Here is a 19,274-nt window from a genome sequence, read left to right as displayed (position 1 = left end):
TGAGTGGTTCACATGTTTGCACTCCTGCCATCTAGTTTTAGATATTACTATGTGCTTGGAAACATCCAGCTGCACCTGTAGCTTATTGACTATAGTACTATATAATGAAATGATCAGCTCCAACAAGATAACTAAGAAAATTTGCTCTCTGGGCAATTTTTTCTCCTCTCCTTTTGTTATGGTGACAACATACATTTTCTGGATTTTCCTTCACTTTTAGTTTCAGTGACAATGATCACTAGTACAAATTGAGGGGTAATTCTTCCCCAGTGGGGATATAGGCTTTAATAAAAACATGAAAGTTGGTTTAAACCTTTCCCACTCTGTCCAAAACAAAAAAAGCCTTACCTTTACATACACTTTAAATATACATCTGCAAGCTTGTACAAAAACAATTGTAAGTCCCACTGTGAATAGCTGCAATCAGAAAGATGTATGCTTGTAAGTCTTTACATATAAAATAATGTACGCAATTGACATTCAGTTCTGCACAGTGCTTTCCAAGACATTGTGAAAAGCCAAATACTGGAGTCTAAGCACATGCAATTATTTTTGTTGCATTTACATTAGACAGAATAATTATCATCAAAACAACAATGCTTAAAATAATTTTTAATCATGTTTCGAATAAATTAGCATAACATGAATAATTAAAATATTTGAACTGCAGATTACTTCTAGTGCCATCAAAACAACACAACCTTTGCAGCTAACAAAAAGATGCGATAAAAAGGGCAGACTAGTGGCATGTATGCAGTGGAGAACTAAATCATTTGAAGACCTAAAGCAAAGATTGCAAATTGCACATTCCGTATTATATGGGGAAAATAGAAGGAAAGCACAGTCTGTCTCCTTTATTGGGTGGTTTACAAAAATAATTTAATTAAAATAAGCAATTCTGAGTCATATTTACTGGGGTTGTAAAAGTTTCAATATAATGAACACAAGTTGATCACCATGAATATTTAAAACAAAACTTTCTTGCCCAAACTCTAATTTAGTCCAAATGTATCTGTAAGTCCCACATGACCCTGTAAATAACACTATTATAAAACTTTTCGGGTGTATTCAAAGTTGCTAAAATACACCTGAATTGCTGGAAAAAGATAAGTTGTAAAGGCTAATTATGATGTTTAAGGTTATTATAGTCAGCCCAGATAGCAAGCAATTTAGCTGCTAGTTTGAAAATGACTTGCTAAACTATTGCTAGACTTGCCAAGCTTCTCAATTTTGTTGAACAATTACAGCAATCTGCATTGCAAGTCTCCAAATCAATGTGCTTTGCACAAGTGTTGTACACTTGCAGAACTATTGCTAAGACCTGCAGGATTTTTGCTGTAGACTTGCCAAGCAAATGTACTACAAATTCAAAAAGTGTCAACTAGAACCTGTCCTGCAAGTGTTCTGCAAGTCTACAACTTGCCAGGAATGTGTGCAGCAAAGTTAACAAGAAATACAATTTAACCATGCCAGAAGTTTATGGCAAGTTATCCTTGCTATCTGGGAAGTGATATTAAAATGGTCCTGTCACTCAATTGAACACAATAAATGGTATGCACCCTGTAAAAGAAATGATTTAATGGTAAGGGGTCAAATCTTTTCTTTCTTAAAGAGCAATGAGTGCTGCCAATATCCAACACTTCCAGGTGTGTTGAACAGCTGCTTCTTCATTATGCTCTGTGGTTCCCTTCACCAGTCCCTATGACCCTACAGGACAGTTTTTTAACCTAAAAATGGAATTGTGACAACTTTTATCAAAGTAAAATACTGAAGTAAAGGGGTTGATTTACTAACCTTTTAAACACACCACAAAATGTGGTGTAAATTAGCTCTATGTTATGTTGCTTGCGTTGATGAATCCAGGAATGTAAATGCATGAGCTAACCATTTTTGTCTAAACTGTGAAGCAGCATCATGTGCATGATTTTTCCATATATGGCATTAGTGGAAATATGCTTTTAGAGACTTTTTGGTTGATAAATACGTTTTGCTGTGTGAAAATCACACACACCTGGTGTGTGTGTGTGTGTTTAGGTTAGTAAATCACCCCCAAAGAATCAGATGTTTAAACAGTTAACTTTATCAGGTCTATTCACAAAAGGGTGAAGGGTTTGGAGAAGGCAGGAGAAGTGAACAATCTAGGCCAAAATAGCTGATTTGGAAAAATTCTCCAATTCAGCTCACTTTCCAGTTCAGCTATGTTGTCCTAGATTTTTCACTTCTCCAAACTCTTCACCCTTTTGTGAATAACCCTGTTTGTATTTTTGCCCATCCTCCCACTCTGCTGAGCTAGCCTACCCTTCCCCTCCCCAAATGCAAACTTACCTTGCAAAATTCCCCTTCTATATACCACCTGCAGATCTTTAGTGTGCTGGCTTTGTCTGTGGTGTAGCTACCAATAAAGTTTTATGGGACTCCACAAGAGATGGTCCTATAGAATCCTATAGAAAGCTACAGTATAGGTGCAGCCAATACTTATAGTAAGGAAAAGATGATTACAAAATGTAAAGAGTACCTGAACTCTAAAAACTGTGCCCATAAAGGCAGGAAAAGGGAAATTGACTCATCACCAATATTGCCTGTGGTCTCCCTGCAGCTGATGTTTTTTACCCCATTACTGACCTGCCATGGCTTCTTCTATGCTGTGTTTCTATGAGGAGTTAACCATCTTAGCAGAGGCAGGGTTGTGCTTCTTTATGTCAGAGTTCCTGCAGCAAGAGTGAGCAGTACATTTATGACATCACCAAATCTTACTCCAAATCTTGTAAGATGAGGATTTAGAGGCTGCAGTGCCTAGATATCATACTGCAGATGAACAACAAAGAGACTGTAGGCAGGTGAGTGGGTATGCTCACACACATGCCAAGAAGTGCACTGCTATTTTGAAAAAAAGTAAATTTCTAAGCTACTGCTTAGGCAAAATTAATATTTATATATGTTCCCTGTAACATAGCAAATCTTTACGTCTTAAGCTGAGTTCCACTTTAAAGTAACAGTTGAAAAACACTCTACTGTATTCTTTACTGGCCAGAAAAGCAGAAAGCCATTTCCAGCATCTCAAAAGCATGTTAATGGAAATGTTCACCTGTACAAAAGGTGGTTGGGAAAGTTTTCTATAAAAGGTAGCTCCTGTACACCCTGGGAATAGATATATAATATAATTAGTGGGGGAGATTTCAGAAACCTTAGCCTATACTATGATATTTCATGACTGTTGAAATTATTTTTAAAATGCATTGATATTTTTGTTTTTAAAAATTATTTCCGTTAAAACAAATTAATTACTGTCCCATTACTCCACAAACTGCATATAAATTACTACAGTCAATGGGTGACATGAGGATACTGAATGCAGCAGAAATGTTTATAGGGAAAAGTAGGGTTCTCTGAAGGTGTGCTGTGATTCATTGTAAGAATTATTTCCTTTCTTTTCAGAGAGGAAACAGTTATTGTTATTACTTATTTTCATCTATGCTGAATTTCAAGCAGTTTATTTCCCATCTTTAGAAAGAAGAACAAAAGTATTTTCTGAATATGTAAAACCATATGTATATTTTTTTTCCTAGACAGATACATGCTGTTGATTCTACTTTGTTTGCTGAAAAAATCTGATAGAGCAAATGTCACTAATATTATGTTTGGTTTTGCTTTTATGAAGGAACATGACAGTCTATTCTCAGGCAAAACACTCTACAGGGTTATTCACTAAAGGGAGAAGAGTTTGGAGAAGGCAGGAAAAGCTAACAATCTAGGCCAAAAGAGTTGATTTGGAAAAGTTCTCCAATTCAGCTCACTTTCCAGTTCAGCCATGTTGTCCTAGAATGTTCACTTGTCCTGCTTTCTCCAAACTCTTCACCCTTTTGTGAATAACCCTATATAGAGATTCTGAGCTCCCTGTTACCAACCACGACAAGCCCACTCTACTGGCAAACAGGTAACACACGTCATTCCCATAACCAGTAAAAATGAAAAGCATTCCTCCACTTCATATAACTTGTAGATAGAAAAAGGATATTCCCTCTACCAAAGTTAACTGAATTAGACTACATTCCAGCTGTCCTTATTCTGAAGGTAGTATAGGCAAGTGATTTGAACCAGAAGCACTTTCCCCTATGAACTACAAACCTTGGGTTACCTTTTATATATTGCCTGTTATAATTTAGCACTTACTTACTTCCTTAGTACACTGGTCTAGTGCATTTGCTGCACAAATACTAGAAATTAAAAATATACTAGTATTGCTCTCAAGCAGTAAAGAGTAATACTAGTGTTCCACTAGCTAGCACGGTGCCATATGCTATATCATCTCATATCATAATGTTATAATAATAGCTCCCCCCTTCAAGACAGCCCATCTGTAAAATCCTAACTTCCATGCATATGAAGAATTAGCACCACCCTCTCCATTCCAGGTGGACAGTATAGTGCATACTTACATTGGTGATTAATAGAAGAGATGGTGGTGGAAAATCAAGGAACCCCTCACAACCTCTGGGGAAACCCCAAGGCTCCATGGAACCCCAAAGCTGAGAAAGACTGCAAGACTTCCATAAAATACAGCATGGATACCAAAATTTATGTGGCCTGATGAAACCATAAACATTATAATTTTACATTATCAGAAAAATAAAGTTTTCCTCTTTAAAAAAAAAAAAATGTTTCTTACATTGCAACACAGCACACCTTAAAATAACCTTCTATTTCACATAAAAATCTCTGCTGTGTTCAGCGTCCTCATGTTGCCCACTGGGAATTTTGGTTTGGTCAGTAGTTTATATATATTGTGTTGCATAATAAGGCAATAATTAATTCTCTGTAACAGCAACAGTTTGCTTGTTCCATTAAAGAGACTAGGTGGCCATTGGGATAAATATCAGGGAGAATAGACCTGCACAATAAAATGAATGCAGGCAGAATAAGCCTTCCCAAGAGCATCAACATTTAAATATCTGACTTGTTCCTCTAAAATTACACACACAAAAATATTGGTGATATTACTAAGAATATAGTAAATAAAAATGTGGTCACTTTGACTGTAAATTTAATAATCATAGCATTTACTAAAAGCCATTAGACATGTGCAATTCGTTTCGTTCCGAATCGAAATTCGGACGAATTTTCGTAAATTCGGATGTATCCGAATTCCGAATTACAGACATAACGAATGCAAACGAATCCGAATTTCCATTTCCGAAATTCGGTAGCGTTCGCACGAACGTTTGTTTCGTTTTCTGTTCTTATTCGTTTCTTATTCGTTTCGTTCGTTGGAGCAAAGTGACATTAGAGAAGGAGAAAAATATTTTTTCCCCCTCAAATGTCACTTTTGCTGCAAACGAACGAAACGAATAAGAAACGAATAAGAACAGAAAACGAAACGAACGTTCGTACTAACGCTACCGAATTTCATCCGAATCCGAATTCCGAATCCGAATTGACTTTCACACCCGAATCCTGAAAAACGAAATAACACAAATTTAAATTTAAAATTTAAAACGCAACGAAAGGAAACAAATTTTTTGGCAGTGCACATGTCTAAAAGCCATAACTCTTTTTCTAGTTTTGGGTAGCATGTCCTATAAACCCCCGTCAGGTCTCTTTTGCTGTCTGTTACCTTACTAGGGGAATTCACCCTCTCTGTGTCCTGGTAACCGTTGTTAGCAGGACAAAATGTTACCGTTGTCACAAGTAGAGGAAGTGAGAGTAAATGTTCCAATGAGGACAATCTTTCAAATAAATTTCTGTTCACTTTCTAGAGCTGCTGGGCCTGTACGGTTGCTGCAAAATAATGAATGTACAGCACAATGCACAGAATGATCTCCCCTCAGTGTGGACCTTAAGTGATTTCAGTGACAGACAGTTCAGCCGATCACTGCTGTCACCGGTAAACAAGCTGCCGGGTCATAGGAATGCCTACAATACTCACTTCCTCTGACAGGCTCTGCATTAGCTGAGTCATCAGTTAGAGCCTGGGAAAGGAAGTAGGTTTTGTAACTTTCTCTTACCATACAGTGGGGGAATTGATGAAAACTGGAGTGGTCAATATCTGGAGCAGCAGTGCATGGCAACCAATCAGCATCTCTCTTCAGTTTGTTCAGTTAAGATTTGAAAATGAAAGAGAGATGCTGATTGGTTGCCATGCACAGCTGCTCCAGATTTTATCTGCTCCAGTTTTAATAAATTCCCCTCAGTATGTCTTAGAAATATCCCCTTTGCACAGCGTACCTCAGTACCCCACTTTGCCCGATGAAGGGGTCCTGTGAGGTTCTGAAACGTTGCATCTATATATCATGCTAATGGAATGCTAATAAAGATGACATTCTGAAGCAGAATGGTATGCAGACAACATATCTTCTAGATTGTAACTTTCCCTGCCCCTTTGTTTACATGTGACACCAGCCATTGGATGTTTTTTCTGTGACTGCGGGTCCACACTGATGGGAGGTCTGAATGGGGCACAGCTTAACTTAAAGGGGAAAACACCGCCACTGTCCCTTAGTGGTGCTATGCCCCTTCTCAAGTTGCGCCCATTGCATGTGCCCTGCCTGTTATATCCTAGATACGTCACTGGCAACAAGAAATTAAAGGAAATGTCTGCAAAGTGAGTTGAAATCCCTCTGTCTCGAAGACAGTTGTCTCCAGAACTGATGTCTCCATTGGAAAAACTCACCATACTTCCTGCTCTGGTCACAGTTTTAAGAATTTGAAGTTCCTACCACTTTTTGTCTTAGTGACAATGGTTACCAGGACACGCAAAGGATACATCTCCCCAGGGGGGCACAAACAGCAATAATAACCTGGCAGGGGTTCTAATCCACCCATTTTCTATCCAAATCTAAAAAATAAATTAAGAAAATCTGCACTGGCACAAATATGTAGGCATTGACTGCTGACAGCCTTCTGAGAATGCTAGCAGCCGGGCTGTCTTTGGCGTCAATACTTTTTATTCACTGACCAGTAACAAGCATGAAGCCTGTAAAGTCCAAATACCTAATGTGGATGAATGCTTCAGGTCAGGAACTAAGAAAGTAATGAAGTTGTTGGATCAACCTGACAACCACAATTTTCAAAAGTAGAAGTCAGCACTAGCAGTCTATATATATTTCTTAGTACATGCTTCTTTTAATACCACAAATACAAACCAGACTCTCTCACATAAGCTTTTATTTCCACTGACGCTTCCAATAGTCTTTGCAATTTATGAATGTACTGTGTTATTGTATTATGGCCTTTCTCTTTTTTCTCATTCAACTTCGCTGGAACAGAAATATTTAATGTCTTATAGGGCTGACCTTGAGTGTACACTACGTAGCAGTAAAACATGACTGACGGGCACAATGAATCTTGCCTACCAAAATATTATTTATATCACACATATGATATTACTGTGCTGGCAGTTTTCTTTTTTGAAAGTAGACCATAAAAATAGGTAGGAAATGATATATAATTATGAAGTTAACTCTTTGTACTTTCTTCTTTTCAAGTTGTTCTATTTTTTTTACAATTTTTATAATTTTTGATTGGGTCTCCTCTTGAGGAAATAAAAAGTCCCAAGTTGAGTGTCTGGCTTCAGCTGACTGGAAAAACAACTAAACTGATCAGTGAATGCACCATTAATGCAGACTAATAATTACAGAAGATCTAAACCCTAACTAGATGGCATTTAATTTGCTAATGCACTGTGCATCGTGTTTAAAAAAAATTTTAAAAATTCTGTTTTCACCTGTGATTATGGTCCCTAGCATCATCAGCTGCTTCCAATCTATATGCACACTGTCCAGTATCAGTGAAGAGAGGTCGGCCAACCTTTGCCCACGCTTCACCTGACCATTCTCCACGCTTCGCCTGACCTTTCTCCACGCTTCGCCTGTCACTACTGCTCAGCCGAGCCGAAGCATATGGGTTCAGCTCAGCTGAGCCGCTCGGCTGCCTTTGGCTGCTGTACGCGCTATTGTGAAAAGCCCATACAGCAGCCCTTCGGTTCGACTGAACTGAAGGGCTCAGGTGGCCGAAGCGAGCCAAAGGATCAGCTAAAGCTACGGTTAGATCCTTCGGCTCTGTAGTGAATAACCTTATAAGTCTCTGACCACTTGTAACTGAGAAGAGCCGTGAAGCTACTGGGAGTCAAACTGCCCTGACCTATGGGAGACAGAAAGCAGGCCTTACATATGTTAAGTCCATCTGCTCAGGTATAGTGGTATTCATAAGGTTTAGAAATGGGTTTTGTTCCTACCTGGAGATCCGATTCATTGTAATCCCCCTCCTTATATTTGCACAACTGCTTGTGTGGTCCGATCCATGACCATATTTGTACAAAGAAAAAAGGAGATTAACTCGTCACAGAATGACGGGTTAGTGGTGGTCAATTTAAGGATCCGGACAAGTCAGTTGGTTACATGAAAAAAATAAATTTTAATGAAAAAGGACATACAAGATAACACATTTGACTAACAATCCCACCATAAAACCTATTAAAATTGCAGACAATCATGAATTAAATGTGGATCGATCCTAATTCACTTCTATCTTTAGTTTCACAGTGAGGGGTAAATAGCCGGTGTAGTACCAACGTTGCTACTTATCCCTCCGTGAAATAGCCCATGTATTTGTCGACTAACATAGGCTGTCTAGATGAAGATATGTCCCAGGGTATGGGCAATCAAAAGGAAAGATTTTCTTGTGATTTCATTCTATGAATTAAAGAAGAGGGTCAAAGTGGACTTGAGATGGTGACCTAGGCTTCGTACACTTGGGATGAAATTATGTAATGTACTCAGACGGTAATACTTGTTGATAAGGTTGGTCCTATGTAGCCATCTGCTAATTTGATGGAATATATTCTCGGATATTTTCAGTTCTTTTCCCTCTATCTTCTTTAAAGATTCCTTTGATTAGATGTTTAGCTGTGGGGTTACGTTTTCCTTGATTTGATGTTGGCTTGAACTTGGCCGTGTGTGCAATTAACCCCTTCCTCCTTCTTCACCTTGGGATGTTATAGTGGGAACACCGAGATATAATCGAATTATCTGCTCAGACCGAGGGGAGGGGGGTGGGGGTTATTTTTCCATGAACAGACTATTACTGGACTATCTCCAATGTCACGCCTGACTTTAACCTTCTCTCTCTCAGTGGTATTGAATTTTGAGTGTAGAGGGTATAAGACTTCACTTCAGAGTGGCATTCAAACACCGTCCTTAACGGACATAGATAAAGGATTTTTTGTCTTCATTTGATTCTCACTCCCACAGGCTCCCTCTAGGCTGAAAGACTGGCACCCTCAGCCTTTTCACTCCTGCGCTACGGTGCTGGAGGTCATCAGGCACAGTGCAGGGTCCTTAGTTCCTAATTATATGAGGACGCCAAGGGACAAGTTCACAAGCCAGTGCATCAGGTTTTTTTAAATTTTCCTGGAGATAGGCTTTAAGTTTTGTAGTTTTCTTTTGTACTTCGTATTTCATAATAACAAACATTTATTAGCAAACTCCAGCATAATAAACGGTTGCAGTAGTTGCAAGCACAATAGTGACCTGGTTCAGAGGACCCAACAACCCTCTCATGCATCTACACTAGCACAGTGCAGTTAGTGGAGATGTTACAGTTACAAAATTTGAAAAAAAGTTTAAATGAGAAACAGTATTGGACATCTCAACGCACTTGGTAATGTGATCTGTGATGTCACATGACTAAGCACAGGGCATGAATGGAAAGCATTGCATTTCCCATCACTTTCTGTACCTTAGACAAATAGAGAGGGAGAATCTCCTCAAGGGTGACACAGAGAGCTATAAAACCCGACAGGGGACACCTTTCCTAGTGTATCCAAATGTAAAAGTTGGCTATAGATATTTAACCATTTGCTGAACGGGGTGTTTACACCCTTTTCCTATCCGGGCCATTTTTCAGTGTTCAGCCCTGCTGTAATTTGACTGACATTTATTTTGTCATGCAATGCCGTACTGAAATTAATTTTATACAATGTTTTGGGGACAGATAGAGCTTTCTTTTGTTGGTATTTAATCACCACTGATTTTTTACTATATAATGAAAAAAGTACAGAGAATTTTGAAAAAAAAAAAACTGTTCTCCCTATGTTATGTTATAAAACATTTATTATTACCCAAATTTCTGGTATAATATAAATATTGGGGTCACGTCGGGTAAATAGACACCAAACACGTCACACCCGCACACATATTACAACCGATCGGGCGTCTCTACAGACACCCTAAAGCATGTATGTAAACAGCCATGCTGGCTGTTTACATTTCAAGTTGGTTACCCGCTCGTGCATGTGCGGGGCGGGAAGGGACCTTTAAAAATGCAATTACAAAAATGTTATTGCAATGGCTGGACAGCAGGTGGTTAAAAAAATAGCAATATATCACCTCTGATTGTCCATAAAGTAAAAAATGAATATAAATGAATATAAAATAATTCATTTTCTCATAATAAAATAGTCTCACATGGTGTTAATGTCTAAAGAATAGAGAGATAAAAACAAGAAAAAACAATGGAGAATAATTTTCTCAAAACGTACAGCGCTAGCCGTCCTTCAAAGATGAATATAAGAAATCAGACGTTAAGATCAAGATTTGACAAGTGCTATTAAAGAATATAAAATGTATCAAACATTCAGTGAAAGGGTGTATCTCAAAATACTCAATGTGAATGGTTGTGTAAACAATTTAAAGTCTATACAATATCAAATCAAATAAAATCAAATAAAAAGTGATAGGTTATGAATTATGTATCATGTGTGGGTGATTCTTGTTAATAAATAGTGAATGAACAAACAATGTATACCAATTAAATAAATAAAATTAAACTGTGAATGAACAAACAATGTATACCAATTAAATAAATAAAATTAAACTTTTATCAATGTATATGTGAATAGTCCAAATCTTTTGTAGTTTTTTCTAAAGTCTTTAGAAATCCATAAATGCAAGACACTTCAACAGTGAAAATTCAGTGCAATAATGTGTCCAACGAAAATCCAAAAAGAAACGAAGAAAAAATGAAGAAAAAATGTAGAAAAAATGCAGAGAAAATCCCCTCAAGGGCATGCACTCACCAGATCTCTAAAGGATTTCTAAAGACTTTAGAAAAAACTACAAAAGATTTGGACTATTCACATATACATTGATAAAAGTTTAATTTTATTTATTTAATTGGTATACATTGTTTGTTCATTCACAGTTTAATTTTATTTATTTAATTGGTATACATTGTTTGTTCATTCACTATTTATTAACAAGAATCACCCACACATGATACATAATTCATAACCTATCACTTTTTATTTTATTTGATTTGATATTGTATAGACTTTAAATTGTTTACACAACCATTCACATTGAGTATTTTGAGATACACCCTTTCACTGAATGTTTGATACATTTTATATTCTTTAATAGCACTTGTCAAATCTTGATCTTAACGTCTGATTTCTTATATTCATCTTTGAGGACGGCTAGCGCTGTACGTTTTGAGAAAATATATCCTAATAGGGGCTGAGTGCCTTTAGTTCAGCAGCTTCCCTTACCCTTCTAGAACAATTAAATTTCACATAATTTTTATCTATTTAAACTTTTATTTATATTTTATTATTCCCACTTCCAATAGCGCAAGTTCTTGCAATTATTATATCTTTCAAAACCGGTCTCTTTTTTTTCCGGTCTGTCCTTGCAGCAATGGAAATTTTTAATTATATTCAAAATAGGTCTATCAATCTGAATGAGGTTTTTAGCTTTAATAGATTGGACACTAATAATATACAACATGATTTTAAAACTCTAAAATATGCATTGGAAAAACAGTTGGTTCTATGGTGGGACATTGCTTCCCATGAGAGATACTTGGCTGACGGGATCATACCAAGAAGCCTCAGATGGGATACCCCACCAAATTATGGTTTAAATGATCAGGAGTCAAATACAGAATGGACTGGTTTCTTTCACCATTGTGAAGAGAAACTACTCCAACTAATTATTAGACGGAAAAGACGAAAATTAAATGTAATCGAAGGGAAAATCCATGAACTAAAGACAAAAATAGAAACCTATCCAAACTTAGATGAAACCAAAACATATGTTGATGACATAGAAAAATTCCTCAGTAAACGGGATTTGGAAATAAAAAATAAAAAACACAAGAAATATATACGTGATATGACGGATTTTAAGCATGGAAAAATATACAGATGGCAATCTCTAGAAGGAGGGATTAAGAGTTGCGACAGTAGCCTTAAGGATCATGATAGTACCTGTGACAATGAGGTTAATATAGAAGAGAATTTACCATGGAAGCCTATATATAAGAAAAGAAAGAGAGAAAAGGATAATAGTGCTCCCTCCAATACAAAAAATATAATAAAAAATGGGACCCCACCTACCCTGAATTTACCACTATCTGATAGATATCATCCTCTTCTTACACGAGAGAATGAGAGCATAGAACAAACTCCCAGGACTTTTCCCGAAACTCGTCAATGGGTTAAAAATATTCAGGGTCAAAATCCCCATTTTTTAGGACATGTCCAAAAAAACCCATTACAGAGAGAAAGACCCCACCAAAATTATGGGGGTCACCAAAAACAGAACAAGAGAACTTCAGACCCCATTGGGGAGGAGGTGGGAATTGGAAAGAACGTTATGTGACCCCACAAGTACAAAGAGGGAGGTTCAGAAATATAAGAGGACGAGGAGGGGCTGTAGAGGAGGGAAGAAATTATGGACACAGAGAAAACATGGGTTATTAGGGAAAGGAATATTTAACATTAGCTCAGTGGTACTGACTACAGAGGAGGAAAATGTTCTTAATTTAGGATTAAAGTACGCCCCAGCCCACAACTTAAATAAATTTGGTACCTATATAGACCTTCAGAAATTTGTAAGAAAACTAAATATTAAAAAGTATTACGCTACAATTCCAACCACGGGATCTAACATAACCTCTACTGCGAGTAGGAGCTATATGCACACCACTTTAAAAAATCAGTCGATCTTCAATCCCAAAAATAATTCAAACCATTTTATAGAAGTCTTCAAAAACTTTTAAAATTCCTTAGTAAACGGGATTTGGAAATAAAAAATAAAAAACACAAGAAATATATACGTGATATGACGGATTTTAAGCATGGAAAAATATACAGATGGCAATCTCTAGAAGGAGGGATTAAGAGTTGCGACAGTAGCCTTAAGGATCATGATAGTACCTGTGACAATGAGGTTAATATAGAAGAGAATTTACCATGGAAGCCTATATATAAGAAAAGAAAGAGAGAAAAGGATAATAGTGCTCCCTCCAATACAAAAAATATAATAAAAAATGGGACCCCACCTACCCTGAATTTACCACTATCTGATAGATATCATCCTCTTCTTACACGAGAGAATGAGAGCATAGAACAAACTCCCAGGACTTTTCCCGAAACTCGTCAATGGGTTAAAAATATTCAGGGTCAAAATCCCCATTTTTTAGGACATGTCCAAAAAAACCCATTCCAGAGAGAAAGACCCCACCAAAATTATGGGGGTCACCAAAAATGGGGACAGAGACAAAATGGCGTTCCAGAACAAGAGAACTTCAGACCCCATTGGGGAGGAGGTGGGAATTGGAAAGAACGTTATGTGACCCCACAAGTACAAAGAGGGAGGTTCAGAAATATAAGAGGACGAGGAGGGGCTGTAGAGGAGGGAAGAAATTATGGACACAGAGAAAACATGGGTTATTAGGGAAGGGAATATTTAACATTAGCTCAGTGGTACTGACTACAGAGGAGGAAAATGTTCTTAATTTAGGATTAAAGTACGCCCCAGCCCACAACTTAAATAAATTTGGTACCTATATAGACCTTCAGAAATTTGTAAGAAAACTAAATATTAAAAAGTATTACGCTACAATTCCAACCACGGGATCTAACATAACCTCTACTGCGAGTAGGAGCTATATGCACACCACTTTAAAAAATCAGTCGATCTTCAATCCCAAAAATAATTCAAACCATTTTATAGAAGTCTTCAAAAACTTTGTGGAAGAAGACATTAAAACTATGCAAATCAAGTTTGCTAAAAATAAAATGTTTATAAATAAAGGAATAGAAAATTTAGAGGCCAGAAATGATATAATTATTAGACCGGCAGATAAAGGAGGGGGAGTCGTTATTATGGATAAAACTTATTATGAAAATGAAATGATTAATATACTTCAGACTATTGATACATATAGGAAATTAAACAAAAATCCATTAAATGGATTTAAGAAAGAATTGGAGAAATTAATCCAGAAGGCATTCAAGTCTGACCTTCTAACCAAAAAGGAGAGGGATTATTTAGTCCCTTCTACATGCAGAACACCGATCCTCTATTTTTTACCGAAAATCCATAAAGTAATGAATGCCCTAATCGAGAGAGAAATAGTTTCTTATTCATGGATCATATTAACTTTTATAATAGAACTTTCGTCTTGTACTCTATTAACATCATTCTATCTGATTTTTAATTTTTATCGATAGTCCTCCCCACCCCTAAATTTTTTTATAAAATGTATGTTTACTATAAATGAGAATTTTATGACATAGAATTGCATTGGGTTAGATATATTTACAGAGATACTGATGTAACCGAATGTTATTCCTGTATTGTAATTGCCGGATATATTTTAAAGGATTTAATTGTACCACACACCTGTTAGATATAATGTGGGACAGAATTTGATTGCTTATTCCCGTCTTGTACTGAATTGTCTTAGGGTACTGTTTTCTTCCGTTTTTCTCTGTGTCCTCCTATAACAAATTTACCTACAGACTCTTATCCCTAAAAAAATGATTTCATTACTGCCGCAATCACAGTGCGAGTGAATATGTATATCACTATTTTTTATCTATTTAATTTTTTTTTATATTTTATTATTCCCACTTCCAATAGCGCAAGTTCTTGCAATTATTAATGGAGAATAATTACTTAATTATCATCTAATTGGCAAGCTTAGAAGTTAAAGATCTGGCAAATGCATGTCTTATGGGGTTATTCACAAAGCTGCCGTAGGCAGCCGAGTGAATAACCAACCCAAAGTGAAGTGAGCCGAACACTGTTTGGGTATTCACTTCAAGCTGGTACGGCTGATTCCAGCCATATAACGGCTGAAATCAGCCATACATTGGGTGGCTTCGGGTCGGCCGAACATTCTCAGCATGTTAAGCCGACCCGAAGTGCAGAAGGAGTTCGAGTCAGCCAATCCAACATCTGGATCGGCTGAGCCCAACCTCTGGCAGGCTACTCGCTGCTGTTCAGCCTATTCTCATAGATGCCGAACAGCAGTGAGTGAATAGCCAAATGCCGCTGGGCAGCATTCGGCTCGGTTATTCTGCTCGGTACCTCTGGTGGTATCGAGCAGAATAGAAAAATAGATAAAAAACTTTTTTTTTTAAATAGAAATTGATTGGGCGGAGCTAGGAGTGACAGCTAGCTCCGCCCAACTGTTTTCTATTGGCCGGGACCAGCTGTCAATACAATGAGAGCTTGTCAGAGCCGGCGGGGATATGAAAGCTGGCTCTGCCAAGCTCTCATTGTAATTACAGATGGGTGTCCCTGGTTACCTTGTAACCAGGGATGCCCATCTGTCATTACACACCGAGAACCCGGCGGAGCCACAGTGTAATGTCAGAACGGTGTCCCTGGTTACCAGGTAACCAGGGACACCGTTCTGTCATTACACAGAACCCGGTGGAGCCGATGTGATATCACTGCGGCTCTCAGTGTAATCACAGAACGGCGTCCCGCGGCCAGCTCCAAATTTCCCCTGGGCTCAGTGGAGCCGAAGCATATGTCTTCGGCTCGCCTGGGCCCCTCGGCCAACTTTGGGAGCTGTACGGGCTATAGTGAATAGCCCGTATAGCAGCCCTTCGGTTTTACTGAACCGAAGGGTTCCTGGGGCCAAAGCTAGCCGAAGGATCAGCCGAAGCTACGGCTAGATCCTTCGGCAGCTTTGTGAATAATCCCCTTAGTTTCATAAGGAATTTTGGAGTAGTTTCTAAATGAGCAAAAAAGTTAAAACAATCGTTGCTATGATTAAAATTATTTATTTGATACTTCTCTTCCTATTTACTCCAACATTTAATGAACTCTTGCTAATAGTCCTCCTAATTTGCTTAAAGTTGGCCTAAAGGTAAATAATACACAGTCCAGTGGGTGGTCTCACAATCTACCAAAATGCAATAGACTGTGCAGAAAATAAAATAAATATAAAAACATTGTATTCTCAGCACTTCCTGGTCCCAAAATGCCCAGATCTTCAAGATGCATCTTATGAGATGCATGTTATCATTCTTCTTTCCCCTAATTTCACTGTACACATTGCATTTGCCTATATTGCACTCATCGTTGTTTATTTTAGCATTTAAAGAGGGCCTGACTGAATTAGAAGCTTTTCCTAAAAAAACATACAAATGGCACTAGTCACCAGCATAGCCTGTGGTCTTCCTTCAACTGATCTTTTACCCATTACTGACCTACTATACTTTTTTCCAACTTTTATCTGCGTGGAAGCCAGGCTTTGTTTCCTCATATCACAGCTGCTCCTCCAATGATCTTATGGTTGGTTGGGTAATGATCAAGCAGCAGGATAGGTTCATAAAGCACAGATCCACTGAATGAATGAAGTAGAAGCGGAGAGATCCTCGCACTGTAGGTTTTCAGCAAGAACAGTGAGCAGCACAATAATGACATCACCAAATCACACAAGTAGCCAGAAGCACAGTGCCTCATATTTCAGGATCAAGTCAAGTAAAAAAGTAGATTTTCAGAGCTCTACTAAGGCACAGTAAACATATCTAGATCTTTCCTATAATGTAGCAGAGCTTTATCACGGAGCTTTACTTTTTGAGTTCCGCTTAACTCTAGAATTAGTATTATGAAATTCAGGTAATTTCTCTCTTGCCTTTTCTGATTTTTGGGTCACAAGATATACCGCTTCTGCGTTGTTTGAAATCATGATATTGGAAATAAAAGACAAGCACTTATGATCAGGCTTATGCAAGGATGTAAATATTCAGGCTTAAAGGAGAACTATAGAGTAAGTGTGTTTCCCCATAGTTCTCCCAAGGGTCACGGGAGGACATACACTAGCGCCCTCCCGTGACCCAAAACTCAGTATACAACAAGCTTAAGCTTGCGGTATACTGAGACTGCCACAGCTGGGACGGATCCCGACAATACTGTTGAGATCCACCCAGCTGCATGATTGACAGCTGGCTCTGCCTATCTAGAGGCAGAGCCAGCTGCACCTGCCCCCTCCCCGTCCGTTCCTCCAGTCAGTGCTGGAGGATCAGAGCGGGGAGGGGGGAATCCTCTGCAGGGAGCCGTGAGTGACAGTCACGGCTCTCTGCAGGGAGATGATCGAGAAGTGAACGAGCGACTGTATGTGTTCGCTCCCTTCCCGATCGATTGAGCAGACGTGTGACAATTTCATTGTCACTCGTCAGCTCACCTCATAGTTCTCCTTTAAGACAAATCTGTCAGTCATTTCAAACATTAAAAAACCAAAGGTCCTACCTAAGAGCAGGCAACATGCATTACCTTTGTTAGCCAGAAAAGCCTCATCTGTGCATCCCTTTTATTCTGTTTTCCCTTTGTTACTATGGGTTTAAATTATCCAAATTCAGCTTTACCTACACACTAAAAAACTAAATCCTAGCAATCTACATGTCTTCTGTAAAATGAGCTTGCTTCGGTCGGCGGGGCCCTTCGGTTCAGCCGAACTGAAGTGCTACTGTACGGGCTATTCACAATAGCTTGTATAGCAGCCGAAGGCAGCGGAGCCGAATGCATATGCTTCAGCTCAGCTCAGCTGAGCTGTAGTGACAGCCGAAGCGTGGAGAAAGGTCGGCTGAAGCCAACCGTTCTCCCAGCAAAAGACAACAGCTGAACGTTGTGATTGACCTAAGGATTATGTCGGTGGACGTAGGCAGCCGAAGGCAGCCAATGTACGGCTCATTTTAGCTGATGTGTGGCTGAAATCAGCTGCACAGAGTCAAAGTAAACAGCGGCGTTCGGCTCAGTTCACTTTGGCTCGTTATTCAATCGAGTGAATAATTATTAACCCCCTTGGTTGGGCATGGCAATATTATTCAGATGGCATTAGCTCTCAGGGTGGGGCTTAGTCCAGAAGTGAAATACTTACTAATAAAGAGAAAATTATTTTCTAGATAACAAATGTAAAATCAGGCTTTGTGTTGTTCTCTCATTTTATCAGTGTATATAATTATATGTAATTATGGATGTGTATTAGCATATACACGCTCACTCTCTACTAACTAAAAACATAAAATAACCTTGTAGAAATCAGGCTTTCAGAAATTATGGTTTATCCAATAATCCCATTGTTTTGAAGAGCTAATCTCCACTGAGACTATGCTATGATCACTATGAGCTAAGGAACTCCTCCTCGTGTGTTTGTTCTTACTGGCAGCTAGCAAAAAAGATGAAGCTTGCAGAACTCTAGCCTAATAAACTAAACAAGATAGTAATTTAAAGTGAGGAACTGTAGTAATAACTGAAAATAATCAACATATTCACCTGCTTCCCTCTCAAGAGAGGACAGCTAATATTTAAACAGTATGACTGCCTCTACTCTATGGATGGCATATTTTTTGCAGGATTTAAACAGGGAATGTTTATATTTTACAAAGAGTACAATATGTCACCATCACATCAAGAATTAGCTTCAAATGGTAGTGCATTATGGACGTAGTCCAGTCGCAAACTTCTTTTTAGGGCTTCCTGCTCACTTTTATTTAAAAGTTCACACAAAAGTCTCCTCACAGGTGTTTCTCCAACATAACAACACAACTTCACTTGTCTCAGCGAAATCACATTTGTCGAAGTGTCACCGACTCCAGGTTGTCACTTTAACAAAAATTTCTGCCACATAGGCTGTATCTCACACACTGGCCACACTGGCTGGTTCTCATCAATTCACCACACAGGCTAGTTCCAGGATGTAGCCCTCCCGACTCTTGGACAGACACCTCCTCTGTCTTCCAGCTGGAACCCTGAACATCAGCCAGCAGCCTTTTCATAAGAGCTGTGCACATGTGCACACTCATTGAGCGCTGGTCACTACTAAAGCCTGGACCCGGGAATAGAGATTTCAACCCTCCCAGTTCTCTTAGAAATCTTCGGGCTTCAGGATCCCAACTATAATCCAGAAAACCCAGATAGAATTATAAAGTCACATTATACCTTGGTATTGCCAAGCAATGCCACTATATATATATA

The sequence above is a fragment of the Nanorana parkeri genome, unplaced genomic scaffold, assembly GCF_000935625.1.
Source record: "Nanorana parkeri isolate BGI_ZX_2015 unplaced genomic scaffold, ASM93562v1 scaffold213, whole genome shotgun sequence".
Lineage (NCBI taxonomy): Eukaryota > Metazoa > Chordata > Amphibia > Anura > Dicroglossidae > Nanorana > Nanorana parkeri.
The sequence above is the reverse complement of the archived record's forward strand: the minus strand, read 5'-3'. Positions refer to the sequence as shown.